Consider the following 23,802-nt stretch of genomic DNA (forward strand, 5'->3'; position numbering starts at 1 on the left):
TTCCGTGTCAAGGGAGAGAGCTCTGAGTATTACTTTGCACTTGACATTGGCATTTGCCATGACCATCTTTATTAATTTCAGCTTCAGTGCTCTCTATTTATCTTTCGAGTGCTATTTTCAATCTGTCTATATACTCAATTACAGATTCACTTGTCCCTTGTTTAATGTTTGTGAAGCCTTGTGTTGGCACCCTGTCATCTGGGGTGATGAGCAAGGATGTTTTTGCAGCAGTAGCAATGTCTTTGACAACTGCCTCATCTAAGCCTTCGGCCTGGTCTTGAGGCTTTTGGAAGTCACCTTCTGTGAGAGTCTGTCAGAAATATCCTTCATCTGCCTCATGATTGTCATTGGAGAGACCACTGAAAAAAAAAAACCAAAACCCCTAATGTCTGCTGATCCTATAAGGAGAAAGTCATGTGCCTGAGGCCTGAGAGCATTGCTAAGTTATTGTTTTCTCAGGCGCATTTGCTATATGCTGCACTGAGCTCAAAGGACAAGCCTGCCCTTCTACACAATAGCTCCAGAATCCTCCCCACCTCCTGGCCTGGCTGGATTTCTCCTAAACTTTAGGGTGATCCCCCTCCAAAAGAAGACCCTTCTCGCCCATTTGTAACCACCGTGACAGACAAGTGGAGATGTAAGAAGCCTCTTAATCAAGAGACCGAGACATGAAATCCCTATATGAAAAGACCCCCTCTCACCTTCTTCCAGAGACTGGGACTGAAACGCCCAACTCAGGGGAGGTGTGCAGGGTGGGGGAAGGAAAGCTGCCCAAAGAAAGATGGATGTTGCAGGTGTAGGCAGTGGACCACAAAAACAATGGTTCTTGCCTGCTGCCAAACATGGACTGTGTGTACCCTTATCCAAACACTATTCTTCCCCCCCCCGATGGTACAATAAACTACCTTTGTTTTGGTTGCAAAATCTATCCCCCCATCCCCCATCAAAAAAGAGTATAATTGGGGTCCAGATGAACTGTGCCTCTGAGATGTCCCCGGACGTGGCCTGGTGAGCTCTATCGGCTGGATACCAAAGGACTACGCAGTACATTTCATAGCTATATACTCTTTTCCTCCCTCTTTTCCCTATTTTTTCTCCTTTTTTCCCCAGTTCCCTCCCCAACGCATTTTTGCTGTGGTTATTTCAATAAAGCTGCATTTGTTTTGATTATTACTGCAAATCCCCTGTGCCATGTCGGTTTTCTTGCACCCTGAGATCACGCCATGAACCATCATGAACCCCATTCATAAGGAGGGATTGTGACACCTTCTTCCATCATTTGTTCAGGAGTTAGATTAGGTTTGTTAGCATCTTCGAAAATGTGTCTGCCAACTGTTTCAGGTGTTTTTCTATTGCCTTCCCCACAGCATGTATTCAGCTGGGGAGAGGAGGCAGTTCATAATATTTTTGATATTGTGTGGTACCAGTACATGAGCGGTGAAGGTGGCTTCAAATAGGTTTTTGATTTTTCAAAAACTTGACTGTGGTCTTCAGCTGCTTTGCACAATTCCTTTAACTCCCCATAGGGTAGATGTTCCCACATATCGGCAGCTACCGCCCTCCAGCGACGTTTATACACAACTGGGAAAGCCAAGATCTTTTTGTCCAGTTCTGAGTCTCCCTCCCAAGTGGCTTCCCTCTCAGCTACAATTCCTAACATAATCATAGTAGTCTTAATATGTATCCTAAGAAAAAAAGAATGGCATTCAATATACTTCAGTAACTCTGTCCTAAGGTTTTCTCCTGTGGGCTTGCCAACAAGAAAAAGAAATTAATTTTAGGAATTGAATCTACATAAGATCATAAATCTTGCATTGACTTTTAAAAATAATATAATGGTTTTTTGCTTCACTAACTGATTATAAATATACTCTTTTAATATTTTTTTTTATCAGAGACCTCTGCTTTTACCAGGAGACAGAGTTAAATTTTCTTGAAACTAGCTGTATATAAGCCCCAAAGCTTCTGTTGAGGGCTTTACAAATAAGGATTTTTCACCTCTAGCTGTGCCAGAAACCCCTATCAGGTTTAAATACAGAAATTAATTATGACAGCTGAGTTTTTCCCATTTTTACTCTGGTGACTGAAAATGTACTGGTCTGTGGAGGGAAGAGACAAACCAGGTACTGCATCATTAGTGGAGGGATGATATGCCCTAGCCCTCCCAGACTCATGCTGGACACATTCTCTAGAGTCAGTTTTTCAGGAGAGGTGGTGCTATACAAATTTTGTGCCATGATGGGTTGTTTCAGCCTTAGGGGCACTAATGGATGCAGATATGTTTACGCCCATCAGATCTACTATGAAAGAGTTTTTTACCACCTCCTGTGTTTCTATGACTCCAGACTTTCTTGCAATCTTTGAAAAGCGCCACAATTTCTTAAGCTGGTTTCAGCCGATGTAGATCTGGGCTGTGTTTTAATTTGAGCTGGACACAGGGTTGAAAATATAGTGATCTTTTTGTTAGAGCTTAGCAGGACTTTGCAGAGAAGCAAGACCTTTTCTGCTTTTTATACACTTGTCATTCCGATAAGTAAATAAGGGATTGCATGGTGGGGCTGAACAAAACCAAATCCTACATTTATATTGAAGATCACTGCTTTTATTGTTATCTTTCAAATCAACTGACTGAAATCCAAAATGCATATCAGCAACAGAGTGTTTTCTAAGTGTTAATACAGATCCCCATAATTAGAATTTATTATGAAAAAATTATTGCTGAGAGTTTTTTTCTTATTGTTTTTAATTGTAACCTGTTGGTGGGAGAGTTTCAGCAGAGTAATGGTAGAATATATATATATATAATATGGGATATATTGTGGCTGTCACATAATTTTCAGGGAATTACTTATTTTCTAGCATAAGGAAAAAAGCAGCTAGTTAACTCTAAAAAATAAGTCAAAATACAATTTCTAGTCAGCCTTAGTTACTACAATAGTGCAGTTGGTAAAAGCTTATCATCTACACTTTTTGCTGCACCTAGCAGACCTAATTTTCATTTCAAAGAAACCGCTGTTGTCAAGCTCCAAAAAAATCCTAGGGAAAATTCTTTGTCAAATATCCTATTATTCCATGATTCCCTAGCTGGACTGCAGAAAATTTCAGTTCTTCTTTGTTAGCAAAATAAACTTGTTTACTGAAGGTGTAGAGAATATTATTTATAGGAAAATGTATTAGGCAGGAATATTTTTGAATTTTGAAACTGAGGAGAGTAAAACATTTTAGAGTGCTGAACATTAACTTTGACACATAAAGTACATCATTTTATGGTTCAGAAATACAAAGACAGATATAATATTGTATAATAAATGAGGCATACTATTGCAGAAAAAGTCATTAGCATATAAGAATTCTCATGCTGACCCTGTAACAAAACCCATGTAATCTAAGATTTGATCAGATTTCTCAAACTTGGGCACAAAATACAACTGTGATCTCACTCTTGCAGTAATTGGTTTCAAAGTATTTGTAAGCAAAAGTCAAGATGGGATGATAAAAAAGGTGTAGTAAAACACCATAATAAAACATATGCAGTTAGTTTCTCATCATAGGAGGTGAAACTTTTTTATTTGTGATTGATAGTAGCTTAGGGGAGAGAAAAGGAAAAGTTTAGCTATGCTTCACAATATAAGGATTATGTGAATTGCAAAACTTTATAATAACTTTCCCTTTATGTCTTCAATAGTTTTTTTCCCTACTTTTTCTCACTGTGTAATTATTTTTAGTCATTGTTAGACTTCCTCAGTTCCTACACAGAGCAGGAGCAGGTTGCCAGTATTTCATTATTTTCACATTCCTTACTGCAAAGAAGTAGTTATGCAAAATTTTAGTAAAGTATTTCTGAATTAAGGTTCATTATTGAAGTGTATCTTATATTATAGGAACATAGGGCTGTGATCAAAGAATCCATATACTTTTTTTTAATAAATTCTGCAAAAGTTTTTATTGGGCAAAAATTGCAAGATTATGCCCTGCTGGGTGAAAAGTTAAATTCAATCTATATAGAGTTTTACCATTGGTTAGGCAGTTTTCAACTGCTCATTTCTGTTTTATGCGATTGAGTGATGCATTCTTTTTCTTTATGCCTGTTGGTATATGTTAGGCAGCTGTTTTGCCCACTGTCTGAAAATTGATATGTAAGTGTCTGCTGGAGCGATATAAATATTCAGAGAAATATTCTGGTCAATAAAATATCTGTGTTTTGCATTTGCATAAGTGCTTTTCAGTAGTAAATCCATAGATGATTGTTTCATTTAAAGGTGAAAAGATTTTTTTTAAGCCCTAATTAATTTTATAACCAAAATTATATCTTGCAGAATAAAACTCTCTTTTTTATATATCCATCAGATTGCATCTTTGCAGTGCTATTTAATTGAAGGAAACATGCATGACCAAAATTGAAGATGGGAATAAAAATGTAACATTTTTATTATATACGAAATCACATTAAAAAACACTCATTTAAAAAGTTGATGGCTTCACATAATTTTTCAGCTTGTTTTCAGAGCAAACAGCAAAATTTAGCTTTCAAAAAGTATGTTATAGTGTGATATTTTCTGAGAATATTTATGGGGCTTTTTTCAGCCTGTTTCATTGGAAAGATTAATGTATTTCCTTAGCCTTCAGGACACATAGAAATTAGCCAAAAGTCAAGCATTCATTTTACATGAAGTTCTGTGATAGTTTCCAATTATACTATCAAGCAAAGATAACAAATCCGAAACATACATTAATATGCAACATTAGTGGAAACATCAAGGTGAGACATTTCCTGGTACTCTGCAAGCTTGTAAACTCCTTAGTTGCTATGGTAAATAACATACATTTTTTAAAAAAAACTTAATAACGGTTTACAAGAACTGTTACAAGTGAAATATTTTAGGTGGGGTTTGCATATTTTAATTAAATCCTGTGTGCAATGTATTATTTTTTTCATTTTTCCTGAAGTATGGTGCAAGAGAAAAACTATGATGTTGCCATCACAGAAACATGGTGGAACGACTCAAATAGCTGGAGTGCTGCACTGGATGGCCACAAGTTTTTCAGAAGAGTCAGGAGAAGGAGCAAAGGTGGAAGGGTGGTCTTTTATATTAGGGAGTATTTAGATACCATTTGTATTGAAACTAACAATGGTGAAGTTGAATGCCTATGAGTAAGAATTAAGGGAGAATGCCAAAATGATGACGTCCAACTGGGAGTCTTCTATGATCCACCCAAAAAGAGGGAGTGGACAATGTATTGTACAAGCAGCTGGCAAATGATTCAGGATCACCAACCCTTATTCTTGTGGGTGATTTTAACCTACCAGACATCTGCTGGGAACTTAATACAGTGAAAAGAGGGAGTCCAGGAAGTTTTTAGAGTGTGAAAGACAATATTTTGCCACAGTTTGTGACTGAGCCCACGAAGGGAGGGACTATGTTAGACCTCTTGTTTGCAAATAGAGATGAACTGATGGGTGATGTGGTGGTTGGAGGCCACTTGGGGCATAGTAATAATGAAATTAGAGAGTTCTCCATAATTTAGTGCAATCAGGAGGAACTTCAATAAGCCTATTACATTAGACTTCTGGAAGACAGGCTGTGGCCTGTTTGGGAGACTTATTCAGAGTTACTTGGGAAACAGCCCTTAAAACCAAAGGCGTCAAGGAAAGTTGGACATGCTTCAAAAGAGAGACCTTGAGGGCAGAGGAACAGATTGTACCTGTGTGCTGAAAGACAAGCTGACAAGGCAAACATCCAGCCTGGATAGGCAACTAGGCTTTGAAGGAACTCAGGAATAAAAAGAGAACATATCATCTTTGGAAGGAGGATCAGATTTCTCAGGAAGTATTCAAGGGCATTGTCAGGGCATATAGAAAAAAATTTGGGAGACCAAAGCTCAGTTTGGACTTAATTTGACAATTTCTGTATGGGATAACAAAAAATGTTTTTACAAATATATTAATGGTAATTGAAGGGCACCAACCTTTGCTCTCTATTGGATGTGAGAGGGAACTTAGTAACTACAGATGAGGAGAAGGAGGAAGTGTTTTACATCATCTTTGACTCAGTCTTTAGCGAGAAATCTACTTGTCCTTAGGACAACTGTCCTCTTGAGTAGGTAGATAGTGTCAGGGAGCAGAATGTTCCCTGTTATCCAAGAGATGGTAGTCAGAGAACTGCTGAGCTGCTTGGGTATTTATGCATCTATGGGCCCATATAGGATACATCACCGGGTGATGAGGAAGCTGGCAGATGAGCTTGCAAAGCCACTCTCCATCATTTTCCAACAGTCCTGGCCCACTGGTGAGGTTCCAGATGACTGGACGCTGGCCAATGTGATGCCCATCCACAAAATGGGCAGGAAGGAGGATGCTGATAACTACAGGCCAGTTGGCCTGACCTCAGTACCTGGCAAGGTAATAGAGCTGTTTATATTGAATAACACCACGCTGCATTTTCAGGATGGCCAGACAGCATGGGTTTAGGAGGGGTAGGTCATGTTTGACCAACCTGGTTGTAGTAGGAGTCCCTGTAAAATCTATGTATTGTATAAGTGGCCTTGCCCCAATCCTAGTTGTTCTAAATGGGCTACAGCTGTGAAGTCCTTAATTGGGGAGCAGCTGTGGCTCGTGAAGCAACTGGGATAAAAGGGGGTAGGCTTTCTGGTCAGGGAGAGTCTTGGAGGACCCTTGATGAAGCAGCAGGAACAACACTGCTGAGAAGCACTGCTCATAAGGTATGGAACTCTGGAAATAATATAACAGCAATATGAATACAATAAGTGGTGACCCCGATGTGATAGTTGGCAGCCAAGAAGCTGTGGATGGCCTTTGAGCCAGGAGCTGTGGATAAGATAGCTAAGAGCTGTAGAAGAACACAGCCTTTGAGTCGAGGAGCTGTGACAGCAAAGAGCTGTGAAGAATACGGCCTTTGAGCAAGGAGCTGTGTGTGCTGCATGAGTCATGGGGAAATGTGTGTGTTGTACGAGGCCTTTGAGTCTTGGGGTAAAACATGTATTGTGGGGAAATGTATATATTGTATTTGAATACCTGTCAGTAAAAGAAAAGGGGGAAATGTAGTAGGAGTCCTCGTAAAATCTATGTATTGTATAAGTGGCCGTGCCCTGATCCTAGTTGTTCTAAATGCGCTACAGCTGCAATGTCCTTAATTGGGCAGCAGCTGTGGCTAATGAGGATAACTAGGATAAAAGAGGGTGGGTTGGCCAGGGAGAGCCTTGGAGGAGCCCTGACGAAGCAGCAGGAACAACACTGCTTAGAAGAGCTGCTCATGAGAAAACCACCTAGAAGGTACGGGACTCTAGAAATAATATAACAGCAATATGAATACAATACCTTGTCACCATTTATGACCAGGCGGCCCGCCTGGTGGGTGCAGGAAAGACTGTGAATGTTGTCTATTTGAACTACAGCAAGGCCTTTGGTATTGTTTCCCACAGCATACCCCTTGAAAAATTGGCAGCCCATGGCTCAGACAGGACCACTCCTTGCTGGGTTACAAACTGGCTGGATGGTCAGGTCCAGAGAATAGTGGTGAATTGTTGAAACCCAAGAAATTCCTCTGGCTGCCTGAGAAGACTCAAGCCTCTGCCCAGGGGGCTCAGAGACTTCGGCACAGAGCCAAAGACCCCTGTGCCTTTGATTTAGCCCTAGGAAAAAACAATTTACCAACTTTTATATGAAGAATTACAAGCCACAACAGTTAAAGAAGAATGATAGTGAATTTATTACAGGATGAAAAACAGATTTTTTGGAGTTTTTAGAATGTCGGTTCGGGGGCAAGATAGGCTGGACACACTCAGATTCTTCTATCTCCTTCTTCTTATTCTCCATCTTCTGCTGTGATGTTAGCACTTTTAGATTAGTTTAGAGTAGAAGCACACTGTCTATGATAGGTACTAGAAAGTAATTGTAAATATTGTACACGTAGCTTTTAGTATAAAAAGATACCACCCCAAAGCAAGAAGAGAGCACCTCTGACTGTCTTACTGAGCAGACCTGGGCAAGACAGAAAAAAGAATTTTATAGATAAAATACAATAAACTACCTTGAGACTGAGAAATGAAGAATTCTGACTCCTTCTTCGAGTGCCAAGCTAAGAGAAGAGACTTTCTAACAAATCTCAAAGTCACCAGCTAGAGATCCTGAGAGTGAATGGTGCTGCGTCCACCTGGCAGTCACCAGTGGTGTCCCTCAGGAGTCTGTGCTGGCCAGTTCTGTCCAGTATTTTTAGTGAGGACATAGATAAGAGTGTTGAGTATTTAATTAGCAAATTTGCAGACAACACTAAGCATGTGTCAATCTGTTGGAAGGTAGGAGAGCTCTGCAGAGAGACCTCTGCAGAGAGGTTGGATGGATGGGTGGAATCCAACATGATGATATTTAATGAATCCAAGTGCCAAGTCCTGCATTTTGGTCATGATAACCCCCTGCAATGTAATTGGCTGGGGATGGTGTGGCTGACAGTGCCCAGGTGGAAAGGGACCTTGTGGCACTGGTCAACAGCTGACTTAATATAAGTGAGCACTGTGCCCTGGTGACCAAGAAGGCCAACATCATCCTGACCTATATCAGGAATAGTGGGGCCAGCAGGACCAGAGTTTAATTACAATTTGTGCTATCATCTCTGAAATTCAAAAAATAGTCTTTGGAAACCTGTAGGAAAGAAATTCCCATTCTATTATCAACAAGGGATCCCTCTCAGAGAGGTTCCATTGAAAAATGAGACTGTAAAGTCACATTCTTTAAAGAAGGAAGTCGAGGCTGAAGAGGCCATGAAGCAACCTCCAGGAGCCTGATGTCTTCTTGTGCATGACAAATATTGGTGAATTCCAGGGACTATTTGTGGGAGTGATGTGACCTTGCTGTAATGTTCCTTTACCAATTATTAAGGATATTTAATTTTTTCTCTGTTAAAGGCCATTGATCAGGCCTTTATCCATAGAGAATTATCAGTTCTCCAGTTCAATTTTAAAGTGGCAGGTTTCAACATTGTTTCCATCACAGGCCCACTTCCAGTTTTTCTCCCCATTGGGACAGGACATCTCTTCCACAGATGGTGAGAGGCTTCTGAATAACAAAAGGACACACTGTTGCTATCCTTCCTTGAGGACCAGTAATGTTAATTATGGATGCACTTTGCAAACACACAGTAGCAAAGTGTGTGGGGGAACCTGCAGGAGCTACCAAATCCCAATCACTGGGCCAAAACATGTGAGAAATTACAAGTGACATCTGCTTCAGTGTCCAACATGCCTGTAATGTAAATTGTTTCCATGGTGAATCAGGTGGCAAGTCAATTTTGGTTGGTTGTGGTCCAAACATTGCATCTAAAAGACCTCAGGACCTGATGTTCCAAATAGCACACACATAACTGAATTCTCTGGAAAGTTATTTTGCTCGGGTGTATTCATCGATAAAAGAAATGCAATAGCTATAAGTGTTTTTGGTGGAGTTACCACAGGAGCATTAAATGCAAGAACTAAAATCACTAGCTCTTCTTTACAATTTACTGAAACAACAGCTGGAAGGACTGAAAGTTCGAAAATTTTGTTGCTTGCCTTGGCTAGAACGAAAAAAATCTTGTCTTCTGTTCAAAAAAACTAATAATTCCAGTAGGAATGCTTTCATAACAAAAATTTTGTAACAGTTGTATTAATTTTAAGGAAGCCAATTCAAACCTTGTACCTGAGAGTATTGAGCTGGGACGATTTGACGAATGGTTGACTGATGGATAACCGACTGAGGTACCAATACCATTTGACTGGATAAAAGACTGTAAGGAGGTACCACTATTTGTGTAGAGGCACGATGGCAATATGAGCTCTTTTTTGAGTTTAACTGTTAAACTTTTTGAGTTTAACATTCAAATTGTGAATGACAGTACTTAGCAAGATGCTTCCCTTTCCTACATGGAGGGCAAATAGAAAGTTATTTAGGTTGGATTGCTGTTGCAGGGCAATCCCTTTTCATGTGTCCTAGTTTACCACAAGCAAAGCAATAAGACTTTTCATCAGAGTCCAACTGCACAAATTTTTCAAAAATGTTTGTTTTATCAAGCTTTTCCATTTTTTTGTCCCACATTTTCTCCCAAAGTTTTTCCCAAATTATCTCCCAATGTTTTTCTCAACTTTTCTTAAGATTCATCAATCTGCTTTCCAAAAGCATTGACTTGCACATTAGCAATATTGTATGGAGAGGTGAGCTTACTGCAAGTTGCTAGCGTCTGTGTTACAGTGGGAGGCTGATCAGGTAAAGTTAAAATAATTTTTTTAATGTTTAAACTTCCTCTAAGTTCTTTGAGAAAGAATTTCGTATTGTGGATTTACATCATTACGACAATATCTTACAGGTAAAGCAAGGAATTGTTCATTTGAATCCAATTTTTTTTATAAATTTCAATCAATTTAGACCAATGAATTAGTGGAAACTGAGGGTTTACCTCTGCTTTGGACTAGTTTTTGTTCTCTCTCACCATTGCTGTACCTGACACAGAAGAACAGGGAGTGTTTTCAAAGTAACCAGCTGTCCCGGAAGCTCTGCCAAGAAGGTGGGGGAGCAGAGCTCCACATTCTTCATAGCCTCTCTCCTGCTGTGAGGGAGCAGCTGTGGAATGTATTGCCTCAGAAAGGGGAAGAAAGCCAGAGCCCGCTAATTCGTGTCTCAATTCACTAGATTGACTCTTTTCAGAATTATTTTCCAACTTGCACAATTTGGGCTGTTCGCGTGCCACAAAGCCCGAATTTGTGGCACTTCACAGTGAAGTGTTACAAGTTCCACACCATGCCCTTGCCCACAGGGACTCAGCTGGAAAACTCTCAGGTGTGAGCTGCGATCTCGGCATGCTTCCTCTGCCCCCCCCCCCCCCCCCCACCCCCCAACAACGTATGAGACAGGCTTCAAGGCCTCTAAATGAACTGTCTATTGAAATAAACAGGGCCAGGAGACTTCTTCCCCTTTTTAATGCCTTTATTAAAAGTGATCAGCTCAGGATTGGGCGGCTCGGCAGGGCTGCAGTCCCCGTCGCATCTCCCAGGGTGACTCAGAGGAGGAGGATATGCGCAGCTCTGTCCACTAGGGGCAGAGCCGGGGGATCCAGTCCTTGTGGTAGCCTTTAGGGCGTGATGTCCCCGTCAGATGTTGGTCCTTTGAGCTTCTCAGCTGGTTGGTCCCGGCGTTGGGACGACTCTCTGCTCAGGGCGAGAGGGGCTCCGCATCTCTGCAGGCTCAGCAACCGGCTCCTCATGTCCAGACACCACTTTAGTCTCTCAATTCTTATTTGGCTCGTTGTTTTGGGGGTTTTCTTGTTGCATTTTGGAGTCGAGGTCTCAAAGCATGCTGGTCTTGGAGTCACTTTGCATAACCCCCCCCACCCTCTCAGGTGTCTTCCCTATGTTGGAAGAGTGCACTGCCTCGGGGAAGGGCCATCCACCCCACCCAGCCAGGCCTTTTACTAATACAAAAGAGGAGATAAGCCTCAACGACCCGGTATTACAATAACAAAGCACTAAGAACTCTGGCAGAGACAGATCTGGCTGCGTCCCTGTAACTCTTTCTCACAAAAAAAATATTAACCGAATTTTTGTTCATAACATCTATGTCTCTACAGAAACTCGCCTTCTTGACCTCTGGCTGCTGCCCACTGCCTCTGTCCACCCCCTTGACCACTTTCCACAGGCAGAAACAAATCCAACCCCCCTCCCCCACCAGCTGTAATCGGAGGCTGAGGAGCTAAAAGTGGCAAAAACCCTGGAAGAGGCTTGGCAGAGGAATGTATTATGAAGAAAGTCCTCAGAACTGCAAAGCAAACTGCCAGTCTGAGTGCACTCTGAAGGAGTGGCTTCCCATGAAGGGGAAACCGTGGCAGGGGTGACCCCCACAGCCCCTTGGCCCGGCAGAATGGATCCAGAGCCCCCAGGCAGACCCTGCCGACACAGTTTCAGAACATGATCTAGTCTCAACACCAGCAGGAGTAAAGGAGCAGGACAAAGGAACAACAACTCCTGTTATCCAAAACTTCCCCAAATTCTCATCTCCAAGACCCATTTGACTCCCAGCCTGCCCAGAATGCAACTGCTGACCCCCCAGATTCTTGGAACGCAACAAAAATCCCAATTCTGCTTTCCCAGAAACGCTATGGGTAGATGATTCTGCAGAGGAATGGGAAGATGCCCTGTAGCAGCACCAGTGACACAGGCTATCCCAGAAGAAACCAAGGACATAACCAAAGATGGAAGTTGATTTGATTTCCTCTTTTTGGGAACTGGGGCATTGTTTACACTGCCTGGGGAAACCTCAGATATGCCAGGACAAGGGAAGGAACCCTGAACAAAACCCAAAATCCCCTCAGAGGAGGATGAAGGCTTTGTACCACTCTGAATTCGAGTCCCAGAACTAGGTACCTTGTTTCAATGTTCTAGAAAGTCTCTGTTGCAATCATTCTGTTTAAAGCTGTCCTCTAAAACTCTGGAGACAGGCATTAGTTTGACGAAAGTCTCTTCCTATTTAAGAGAGACTAGATTGTAAGTTTTCACGTTTATCTGGTCCCAGAAATCAAAGGCAAAAGGAGACTTCAAGTCTTAATTTGAGAATTCACTTTTACCCAGATTAATAAGTCTTTTAGTTCATGTTTTGAGATGTCTGAATGTCTTTCATCCTGTAAAACTGTCCCAAGCCAACAAAAGACCTCCCATTCTGCTTTAGATAAATTGTTTCCCATCTCATTACCCAGGAGCCCCCAAAGTTACTATTTATTACTTGCAAGTTATATCAGCTACAGAGGATGAGGAGGATAGTTCATTCCCCCTTTTAACAGCCTTGGCCTCTGGCACTGGAACTGTCCATGGTCTTCTTTTCCATTTTTTTATATTCCTCTAATCTATAATTCCTAACACACGAGGAGCACCATTTAATGCCAGCCACAGGTTTATATGCATGATCACAAATGGGATGGGACTGCTGTGGAATGGGTCTCGAGCTGTTTATTTTCCAGCATCAGTCTCATTACATGGTTAGCACAGTGGCAAGATGCCAGCAACTCACATCCTCGCCAGCAGCCAAAGAACTCGATGTTACAACTCACTTTAAAAGTCTTTTGACAAATCACACAAAGCAAAAGCATACTGACAGTAGTTTTATCCAGCCACTATAAGCACATGTACCTTTTGTTAAAACAATGCTTGCTTATTTTGAATACAATACCTGCTTGTAAGCCTTAAAATACACAGAGCTCCATTATTAAAATGCACAGAGCTCCATTATTAAGCTTAGAACTTCCTAATATCCTGTTAGATATACTTTTTGGTAGCTTAGGGAGTTATTCTAGACAAGCATTAATACACAGACCATTGTTCTATTTGTTTTTAGTTTCCTTATTAGTCCTTAGAGCTACCTATGATTTAGCTCTAATCACAGTTCTGCTGCTTCTGAAGCCTGCCTTTTGCAGCCTTCCCAAAACCCTCTGATTTGAACGATTCCCACATAAATGTGTGCCCTTCTCTTCATATCTTAGGGGTAGCAGTGTATACTGTTATCAAGGGCCTTATTGAAGGTATCTTATTAGCATGGATTTGTAATATTAAGTATAGTTTTGACTTTGATGAAGTTGTGCCATTATTATTTAGTGCCATTTTGTAAGCACTTTATCAGCTCCTGTACAAGAGAGTAATATTGGCCTTTTTACAACCCAGGTAAATAGCGGGTCAACATTTTTGACTTGCTATTTGCCATGTTTTTGTGTTACTCACTTGTGAGCCCAAGTAATATACAGAGTCTTCAACTGTGAACAACAAATGACTTGTCAACAGATTCAGCAGGAGAGTATCAATTTTGTTTGAAAGTTTGCTTCTTTCACTCTATAATATCTAAAATGGTTCAGCTTGGCAGGTTAAAATTTTCAGTCACTAACAAAAGAGTGGGGAGAAAAAGCTCAGGCATGGTAGTAGGCAATGTGTTTGGGGCAGTGGGAAGCCTTAGATTTCTTTTATTTTACAGCTTTTTCATTCTTTACTGCAGGGCTCAAGGCAAGCAGGAAATATCAAAAATTGTATTTTATTTTGTCATGGTAAATTTTAATGATAAGCATCTGGAATATGCATAAAGTTGCTTCAGAAAGCCCTTTACCGGAAGTAGCAGCTGAGCAGAAGGCTTTCCTGGCAGCTGGAGTTACGAGAAGGGGACTGGGGTGGATTGGTTAATTTCTAAGATGAACCACAAAAAAACTGTCACCTTTTAACCTTTCTTTACTTTCCTTCTATTTTAGTGAAGAAGAAGGAAGAAAATAGGAGGAGGCAAAGAAATCACGACTTTTTTTTTTTTTTATTGCTCATGAAACCATATGGAAGAGGGTGAGGACTGAAAGAACATACTTTCTACACTTTGCTGTATTTGCAGAATGTATTGCCATAACTTGTGTGACAGAAATAAATGCAGCTGAGATAATTCATAGGAAGACTTGTGCTGTACTGAAGGACCTGATGGTTTTTTTCAGGACCATCCTCAGGATTAGCTTCAAGGCTTCCCTTTTCCTTAAACTGTGGCTATGTGAAATATTCACCTTTATTTTTTTCTCTGATTTAATAAACAAGAGCTTTTTATCAGAGTGATATTTGATATCTGGTTAGTGGAAACAGAAAACCAGAAAATTATTAAAAATAATGTTGTATTTACTACTAGCTTTAACATTCCACCTTCTTTTGGAGGTAATGTCTGAATAACTGGGTTGGTAAAAGCAAGAGACTTCTGTGAGAAACTACTCTCAATTTCAAAATTTCAAAGATTTATTAGACTTTAACAAAATACAACAAATAACTGAATAAGGAAAAAGAACAGCACTGGGAGCATAGAACTAAACCACCATGTGCTCACTCATAAAATGGTTGCTCCACCTTTTATACTCCTGGTGTTGCATCAGGTAACCCTAAACTCTCCCAGAGTCTGTCAGTCAACTCTTCTTTGTCATCCAAAGGTGCCTGCTTTCTTGCAATTTGATTGAAGGTAAGGAGTTGACATGCTGTGCCTCCTAATAACAAGCCTGCCCTCCTCCCAAATGCCCCGACTACCAAGGCCATCCAGTGGCAAAAATACAAGGGAGAGGGGAAAGAGGACTTTGGGGAGAACATATCACAATAACATAACTATACAACAGTAAAACTTCTCTTAACGTACACATAAGGTTTGTCCCCTAATTGTGAGAAGCAACCATCACATTACCCATCTACAAACCCCCTTTTCTATAAGTCACTTGGCTTGAGCAATTAATTCTCATTTTCAATTTCTGTGATCCACTCCTACTTCTCTTGAGTCAAAATTTAATTTTGGATGAGTCACAATAGCATCTGTTGGATGTGAGTGAGGACAGTGGCAACAGGAAAAAACCCCTCAGGTTTTCTTAAGCACAATGATTGGTGGAATTGGTGATATGATCTGGTTGGGGAAGACAAAGGAAATCACAGAGGTCTGGTATGGCTTTTTACCCCCATCTACCATGCCCATGAAGTTGTTACACATAGCAAGATGTGTCTTGGTGGTGAACACATGGCAAGATGTGTCTTGGTGGTGAGTACAAAGGACAATTTGGTCTTTTGTATTCTATTTGTGAATTATATCTGTATTGTATTCTGGGGGGAAAAGACAATTGAGGAATGACAGAAGTCTGGTATAGCTTATGCTCCCACCTTACCATGCCTATGGTGTTGCTGCCTGCAGCAGGGCTATATAATCTTCTCGGTGGCAAGCACAGGGGCCAACCTGGTCTTGCCCTCTAGCTCCTGTCTTAGTCCATGTCTTGGTTTAGAAAGACAGTGTCTTCTGAGGAAGCAGGAGCCTCCCCAGAAATGGAAAATGTAAATTGCTATAAATTTTAAATTAAGGGGCTCTCAGGAAATTTAAAAAAAAAAAAAAAAAAAAAAAAAGGAGCAGGAATAACAGTTCTTTTCTAGGGAAGAAAATAAAAAAAAATAATAAACAATGCAGTAAACTAAAACAGCATTGACAGAGTTAGAACATAACCTGACATGCTGTTGGTCAAGGGTGTTGGTAGCAGTCCTATTGGAATTGTGGCTGCAGTACTCCTGTAGTGTCAGGTGTGGTTCTGTTGGAGCAGGGATCCTGTAGAAAGGTGTAATCTTCCTCTGAAGATCCAGTGGAAGAGGCAGCTGTTCCTCTGGGAAATCCAGTGGAGAAAGAAAGCTGTGCTGGTGTTCCAGAATCTCAAGCTATATCTTGGAAATGCTTGGCTCTTCCCTCTGGGCAAAGCATCACACAATGGGATGCTACAGTTCTTATCAGTCATGCAGTGACATTCAGTAGCCTATTATCAGCAGATGTCTCTCCACAGAGGGAAGAGTGGTTATAGAAGAGATAAAGAAAACTGCCCACTTAACAGAAGACAACTGCCATACAGATGGCAAATAGAATACAATTTGCTTGGCAATCCAGGACACTCCACCTGTCAATTCCTAAGTAAACCACCCCAGCATTTCTCACTGCTCTCCCTGTACTTCCCCTCAACAGATACTAGCAATCCTCATCCATTAAAATAGGACAATTACATCAGTAACCAATATGGTTCAAATTCCCCACCCAAAGTGTTACTTAAAACAGTCTTTGAGCAGGCTGGTGGAAGCTCTACTTTTTGGACATCCTGGTGCTTCTCTGATTATCTCTTGGTCTCTGCTTAAGAGCCAATCTTGTCTCACTGGATATGGATGTTATAGTCCATTCTTTGGGTTTTTTTTCCACTGGACTTCTTAATTCTGTCCTGGAGAGTGTTTTGAAGAGGAGAAGCAGCAGGGGTCAGGCAATCTTCCTGCCAGCCTGGCCAGAACTGCAATGCTGGCTTATGAACCATTGCAGGCAGGTGTCTCTTGGCCCTCACATCTGGCAGAGACATTGCAGTTATCTTAGTTGAGCTTACATGGAAAAATAAATCCATCAGCATAAAAAAACCCGAAAATAATAAACAAGTGTGTTTATCCAGGCTCTGATTTTTCATAGCAGCTATGCTTACTAGCATATATACACCGCCCCCCCCTTCCCTTCCCACTGCTCCCAATCTTTGGTTCTCATCTCTAAGATACTCCAGGCTTGTCTGCATTGGCAAGACCTGATTGTCTGCCACTCTAGGCTGTGGAGATGTGCCAATGACATGGGCTTCTCTTGGGACAAAAGAAAATGCTGAGGTTTTGTGCTGGCAAGTGAAAGGCACAAGCAGCAACTGTCACTCATCTGGTTATTGCTGTCACCAATGGGGGCACTGTTACATTTACACCATGGGCTGCATACAGGATGGAAGAGGGTGACTTTGTGAGAAAGGTGACAAAGAGGACTGGCAACTACTTAAAAAGGCAAAAGAGGTCTCCTTTTCAGTCAAGGTAGAGCAGGTCTAGGGAGGAAGAATATCCTCAGCAGTTACGCACCCAACAGCACAGGGACAGTGACTAGAGGAAGACAACACCACATCAGGATTTGCCATCAGCATGCCCTCAAATTTTCTGGCTTTAGCAAAAGATTTTTGGCCAAGCCTTATTTTCCTGTATCCAGCTAGGTCCTCAGCGGTGCTAGGTTGTCAAGACCTTGAGATCACGGAAAGGACAGTTCTCCTAGAGAAAAGGAACAAAAAGACTGGCTGTGCCTAGGATGCCTCTCCGTCTTTCTAGGGCAGGCAGCCTGCCTTTAACAGTTATAAAAGGGAAATGCAGAGGCAAATTCTTCTTTCTATGAGAACAGAGTGTACACAGCAAGAGGCCACTCTAGCCAGCAGAGTTCAGTAATGACACACACACACAGAGACACACACACAGAGACACGTTTTTCTCGAGTGGGACAGCAGCTGGATGCACAGAGCTGTGTATCCAGAGCCGTGTTTCTGGAGCCATGTCCCTGGACATGCCTAGCTTGTGTGTGCCCTGTCATGGTTTGAGAGGAAGTAAGTTTTCTGGGATATGCTGTAGTCACAAATAGGTGTTCAGATTTTAATATTGGCACCTGGTGTGGCCACTGGGGCATGGATACGCCTCTGAGAACACAGGGGTTAAAAGCAGAGCATTCCCAGGAAACCCTCTCTCAGGTTCCGGTGGGGAAAGAGTTTGGATCTCTCCCTCGTTCAGCTGCTACCGGCTGGGTAGGGGAGGGGAAGCCATACGGCCGGATGAGGTAGGCCAGGGCTTGGACAGAGATAGATAGGAGGTGAAGAGGCCCCGAGGATGGAAGAGTGGGAGAAGCACCAGGAGGCATCAGGCAGCCCTCCCCAGGAGTATAGCCTGCGCTTGTGACTGTGTTACCTTGAAACTTGATAACAGGTGTCAGCAGCACAGCTGAGAAGGAGAAGAAAGGGCAGGGGTGCAGCGAGAAGGCATCCGGCCGCTGTGGGAGATTTGGGCGGGCAGAGCCCAAGCTTTTAACCCTCTTTTGGACAATGAAAGCTTTGCAGAACATTAACCTTTCCTAGAAGAGAGATAGAGATGAAATGGAAGAAGGAAATGTGCAAGTATGAAAGTCTGGGCAAGTAGAAGTTGTTGGAAGAGTAGAGAAGAATCCTAGGTAGAGTGGCCTTAGCTGGACTCTTCCTGTTATAGCCATGGACAGAACCATATTCCTTGTGACACAGAGACTGCATCCAGAGGCAGGCAATGGCTCAGAGCCAAGAGGGTTTAGTGTTAGTACCCCTCGACCCCAGGGGGTGAAATTTAGGGGGGACAGGTGTCCCAAAGGTGTTCTCTTTTTGGAACGGGACAAAGCATCCTTAAAAGGACGACCCTAGAAGCAGCTCTGGTCCATGTGCAGTGGTGAGAGCACTGGACATGGAAGGAAGAGGACATGATGGGAGATGTTCTCCAGGTGGGGCCACGAGTGACATGGAAACACACGAGGTTTCAACGGTGTTTCCTGGGGAAACCTCAGGCACAAGAAGGACTCCTCTCCTCTTGATGAACTGAGAACTGATTATCTAAAGGGTGGTGATGGACCAAGGGTTGATGACTGGGGGGATGGATGTATTGGAAATTTGGTGGGGGGGAGGAGGAAATGTTTTTGGAAGGTTTTCCTTTTCCCTGTGTGTTTCTTTTTACTTAGAGTTGTTGTTTAGTTAAAAAAGTTTTCTTTATTTCTAAGTGGGGGCCTGCTTTGCTTATTCCTGGTCACATCTCACAGCAGAAGGCAGGGAGAATGTATTTTCATGGGAGCACTGGCATTGCACTAGAGTCAAACCATGACATGCATCCAGGGACATGTGCAGAGGTAGTGCATACACTCTGGCACCTGCTCACCTGCACAGAGCCCTGGTACTTGCTAGTAGCACACACTTGCACACACGCATGGAGCTGTGCACTCCTAACTTGCACACACCAGCACATGTTCATATAGAGCTGTGCACATCAATGTGTACACATCAACACAACACATATCTCACACAGGGCTATGCTCACATCTGCAGAGCTCGTGTACACTCAAAAGCAAAGAGCTTTGCACAAACCTGCTTACACTTGAGAGTGTGCAATTCAAGACACACGCACACAGCCACCTATACTGACACACGTGCACCTGAGCACCTGTGTGTGCCCACAGAGCCATGCCCACTGTCACACACATGAACAGCACTCCCCTAGAGCTCTCCTGGCCCTGACTTCTCTGTGAGTCTCTCTCTGTGGTATTATGACACAGTGGGGATGGGGGCAGAGGGGGCTATGGGTGGGACATTGTGGCACAGTCTTACAGATAAGAAAGGCCAGGCCAGTCTTGACATGAGATGAATCACATCTACTGCTTGTTATCCTCTGGGCAATATTTAACTGTTTAGACTCATAGACCTATGCTCTAGCACTCCCAGTGCGATTCTGGAAAGCCACCCTCTGTGCCTTTGGGGTGGGAAACAGACAGTGCTGTCCTAAAGAAAAGGTCGAAGAGTGTGGTAGTGTGTTGTTAAGTTTCTTGTGTTATTCCCCCAATTTGTGTGTTGTTCTCCCCTATTATGTGTGGGGTAGTTTCGTTCCCCCAGTTTTTCCCGCCACTGCTGGCCTGTCAGCTAAGTTGCTATAGCAACTGCTATTCATAGTTGCCGATATATAATTGCTTCTCCCCTGGTTTCCCTTATAAGTGAAAGTTGTTTCCTCCCTGTCCAGTCAATCACTCCCTTCCTCCTCCCAGGTTTCGAGAACCTTCTCTTCTCTAGAGATGGTGGTTAGCTGGGATCCCAGGACACCTCCTTTACCTTTTGATTTTTGGTCTCCATAGAGTGTCAGTTCTGTGAAGTTCATCCCCTCACCTTTCCTGATTAGCTCTGTCTGTACCCACCCCCTTGCTTTATAATCCTGTTTTCACCCCCTTTGAAAAAACTTTTTCCCGGATGGTTTCCCGGTGTTTAGATGCGGCATCACCGTCAATAAACCGATGTTTAACCCCCAGGAAATGGTCAGTTCCGTTCCTCTCCTATACTAGCGAGGTACGCCAGTCCGCAGCCAGCACAGCCCGAGGCCATCAGACGCCGAAAGGGGCTGGCCAGGAAATGCAGAGGGGCGTCGGCCTTTCGCCCTCAGCTAGTCGGATTCTAAACTTCGGGCCACATACGCTCTCCTCTGCAGATGGCGCCCACGCGGGGGCTTTACCGTACCCCGCGGACTGGACTTTAAATCTACTAGCCGTCAGACTTCCTCCGGTATCAGTAGACTAATCCGCCTGAACTTTTCGTTTGCAACGCTCTTTGATCAGGTGAACCCCGGACTCGGTTCCTCCCCTGCCTTTTTAATTTTCCCTGGGAGCTCTACGAGGGGGACTGCCGTCTGCCGCTTTTCGCGCTCGAGGTGTCCCGGCACGGTGGTACGGGCCCAGTAGCGGGGCTCTCGGCGCGGCGCTGACTGGTTGCGGCGGCCTCATTCAGCGCGGGGCGGCTTTTCCGCGCGGTTTGCCGCGGTGGGGTCGCTACACCCCCCACGATCATGGGTGTGGGTCAGAGCAAAACCCAAAAAGGAGTTTTTTTTTGTAGTTAAGGGTTTGTTACTTAGACGAAGTTTTACTGCCCCCAAGAAAGAGTTGATAGTGTTGATTAGATGAGTATTTTCACATTTCCCTGAAGTTTCCCCAGAAGTTGCGAAAGAGCCGCGCTTTTGGGCAGCCGTTGTGGCCAAATTAAACCAACAGGTTAACGCTGGGGAACCCCGGTTGTCTAACGTGGCATACTGGGCAAGCAAAGTATTAACTTCGCTGCGCCCAGCCGAGAGTTCAAGAAACGATCTTTCTTCTTCTTGTTTGTTCCCTAGTTCTCCCAGTTCCCGCATCCTTACCCCCCAGCCCTCTCCCTCTTCACACAGGCAGGAGCCCTCGAAAGAGATTTTAAAGGCCAACAAAAAGCAGGGAAACCATTCTGCCCCTGCTCCCTCTCGACCTGCTCAGCCTCCCCGTCTGAAGAGCCCTACCCAAGTTCCTCCATCCTCCCCTTCTACCCCAGTTCCCAAGTCCCCAGTTTCAATCCCTAAGTTTGTTCCGCTTAGTAATGAAATTCCACAAAGTAGCCCCTTTACTGTCCAAGATGGCGGGGACCACGCGGTCTCTGCCGCCAGAGCTCCTTCTTCTTCCGCTAACCCGTTCCTCCCAAGCACCAACCCCTTCCTTCACCCTGACCACACCCCTTGCCCAGTTACTCCTCTCTCATACCCTCCCTCCGTCCCGCTCACTCCTCAGAACTCCGCCCCACCTTCAGCTCCTCCTCAAACCCCTCCCCCGGTTCAGCCCCCCACTCCCTTCCCCCCCGCTCCGGTTTCGTTTTTCCCTCCGCTTCCTAACGCCGTCCGGAGAGCGGAGAAGAGTACTTTGCCGCGCCCACTCCCTTGCCTTACGTCAGCTCCAAACCCCGCCTCAACCTCCTCCAGTTTCGGTTCCCACGCCACCCCCCCCAGCTCTCGCGCTTTGTGTTCAGAGGAGAGGGGGGGGGAAAGCCGGAAACTGGAGCAAGCTCCCCTATTAGAAGCCGCTCCGGTAACATATTATCTAGGGGAAAGGGGAAATGCACGAGCACAGTGAGTGCCTTTAGCACAAGTCCGAATAAAGGAGCTATGCAAAGCTCAGAAAGATTACTCCCGAGAGTCAGAATTCTTCCGGAGTTTGCTACACAATACCCTTGCTCAGGGAGATTTGGTACCGACAGATTTAAGGTCCCTCTTCTCTAGCCTGCTCAGACCCATAGAATTTAGAGTCTGAGTGAAGGAATGGAAGAGGGAAATAGTAGAAGTACTCCCAAGTTTTTGGGAGAACCTTACACTGTCCCATGACGCAGATGGTCAGTTAATTACCCAAGAACATCTTTTGGGTGAAGGACAGTGGGCTGAAAGGGCAAATCAAGCTAAAGCCTTATTCCCATCCCAGCTAGTAGAGACGGCCCGGGCAGCTGAGCGAGCCTTCTTTAAGTTAGAGGTAGTTACCTCCCAATGGGAAGATGCTGAAGTTTTGCAAGGAGCGCAAGAGCCATACATAGAATTTATCGAACGCCTATACAGATATGTGGAAGCGCAAGCGCTCGGAGAAGATGACAGGAAAAAAATGCTTGAGCAGATGGCTTATAGCAATGCCAACGCTGACTGCCGCAAGGCTATAAAAACTCTCCCTCGAAGTCCTAAGCCCACAGTAGAAGCCATGATAGATGTCGTAGTGCGTCAAGTCTCCCTGACCCCAAAGCCTAAGAGAACATCTGTGCATTTTGCTGAATGCCCCGAGCAAGACTTCATAGAGGCTGAAACTTCCCCCGTGGCCGGTCCTTCTACTTCTGAGTCCGGCAGGAAGACATCAGCAACCCATCCCTGCCATCTCTGTGGCAAGGTGGGGCATTAGATGCCTCAGTGTCCCATGCGCCAAGACTACATAGAATGGAGGCAGAAGCAAGATAAGAAGAAAACAGAGGAAAAAGACCATCCAAATGAGTCAGGCCCCTCATCCCGAAGCAGAAGATGCAGAAGGAAGCTGAGTCACAAGTTCAGACGTGCTCGCGGTGACGGAGAAAACCCTCCCAAACACCATCAGTTTCCTCAGATGTTTACTTCCTCCCCAATGCTGAGACTGCTGCTCCTACCCCTCTCATCACTGAACTACCTCTGGTTTATTAATCCCAACCTCCCTCCCCCATTTCTTCTTCTTCTCCCGAACTGGATTTATTATTTGGGGCAGAACCATCTGTTTAAGTATTTTGCATTTAACTGTTCACCTTTTGTCTTTTAGTACATTTCCCCAACTCACTTTTGATTTTCATCCTCCTAATTTGCAAGCTAGTCCGGAGAAAACTGACTGCGCCGAGTGCCACTGTCCCTTGCAATGTTCAGAAGACAAAGACACTCGTCATGACCAGCTGCGAGTTCCTGCATTCTAAGCTTAATTTGGACTTTTCTCTTCATTTTAATTTTTATTTGGTAAAAAACGGGGAGATGTGGTAGTGTGTTGTTAAGTTTCTTGTGTTATTCCCCCAATTTGTGTGTTGTTCTCCCCTATTATGTGTGGGGTGGTTTCGTTCCCCCAGTTTTTCCCGCCACTGCTGGCCTGTCAGCTAAGTTGCTATAGCAACTGCTATTCATAGTTGCCGATATATAATTGCTTCTCCCCTGGTTTCCCTTATAAGTGAAAGTTGTTTCCTCCCTGTCCAGTCAATCACTCCCTTCCTCCTCCCAGGTTTCGAGAACCTTCTCTTCTCTAGAGATGGTGGTTAGCTGGGATCCCAGGACACCTCCTTTACCTTTTGATTATTGGTCTCCATAGAGTGTCAGTTCTGTGAAGTTCATCCCCTCACCTTTCCTGATTAGCTCTGTCTGTACCCACCCCCTTGCTTT

The 23,802-nt window shown here is 43.6% G+C and overlaps 1 long non-coding RNA gene across 1 annotated transcript; it reads left to right on the forward strand.

Moving 5' to 3' along the window:
- Window positions 1-6,672: 6,672 nt before the first annotated feature.
- On the forward strand, window positions 6,673-14,421 carry LOC135460147 (uncharacterized). The gene is made up of 3 exons (XR_010443166.1): window positions 6,673-6,720; window positions 11,610-12,398; window positions 14,262-14,421. It is a non-coding gene; the product is annotated as an uncharacterized LOC135460147 (long non-coding RNA).
- The last annotated feature ends 9,381 nt before the right edge of the window (window positions 14,422-23,802 follow it).

The sequence above is a fragment of the Zonotrichia leucophrys genome, chromosome Z (assembly GCF_028769735.1).
Source record: "Zonotrichia leucophrys gambelii isolate GWCS_2022_RI chromosome Z, RI_Zleu_2.0, whole genome shotgun sequence".
NCBI lineage: Eukaryota > Metazoa > Chordata > Aves > Passeriformes > Passerellidae > Zonotrichia > Zonotrichia leucophrys.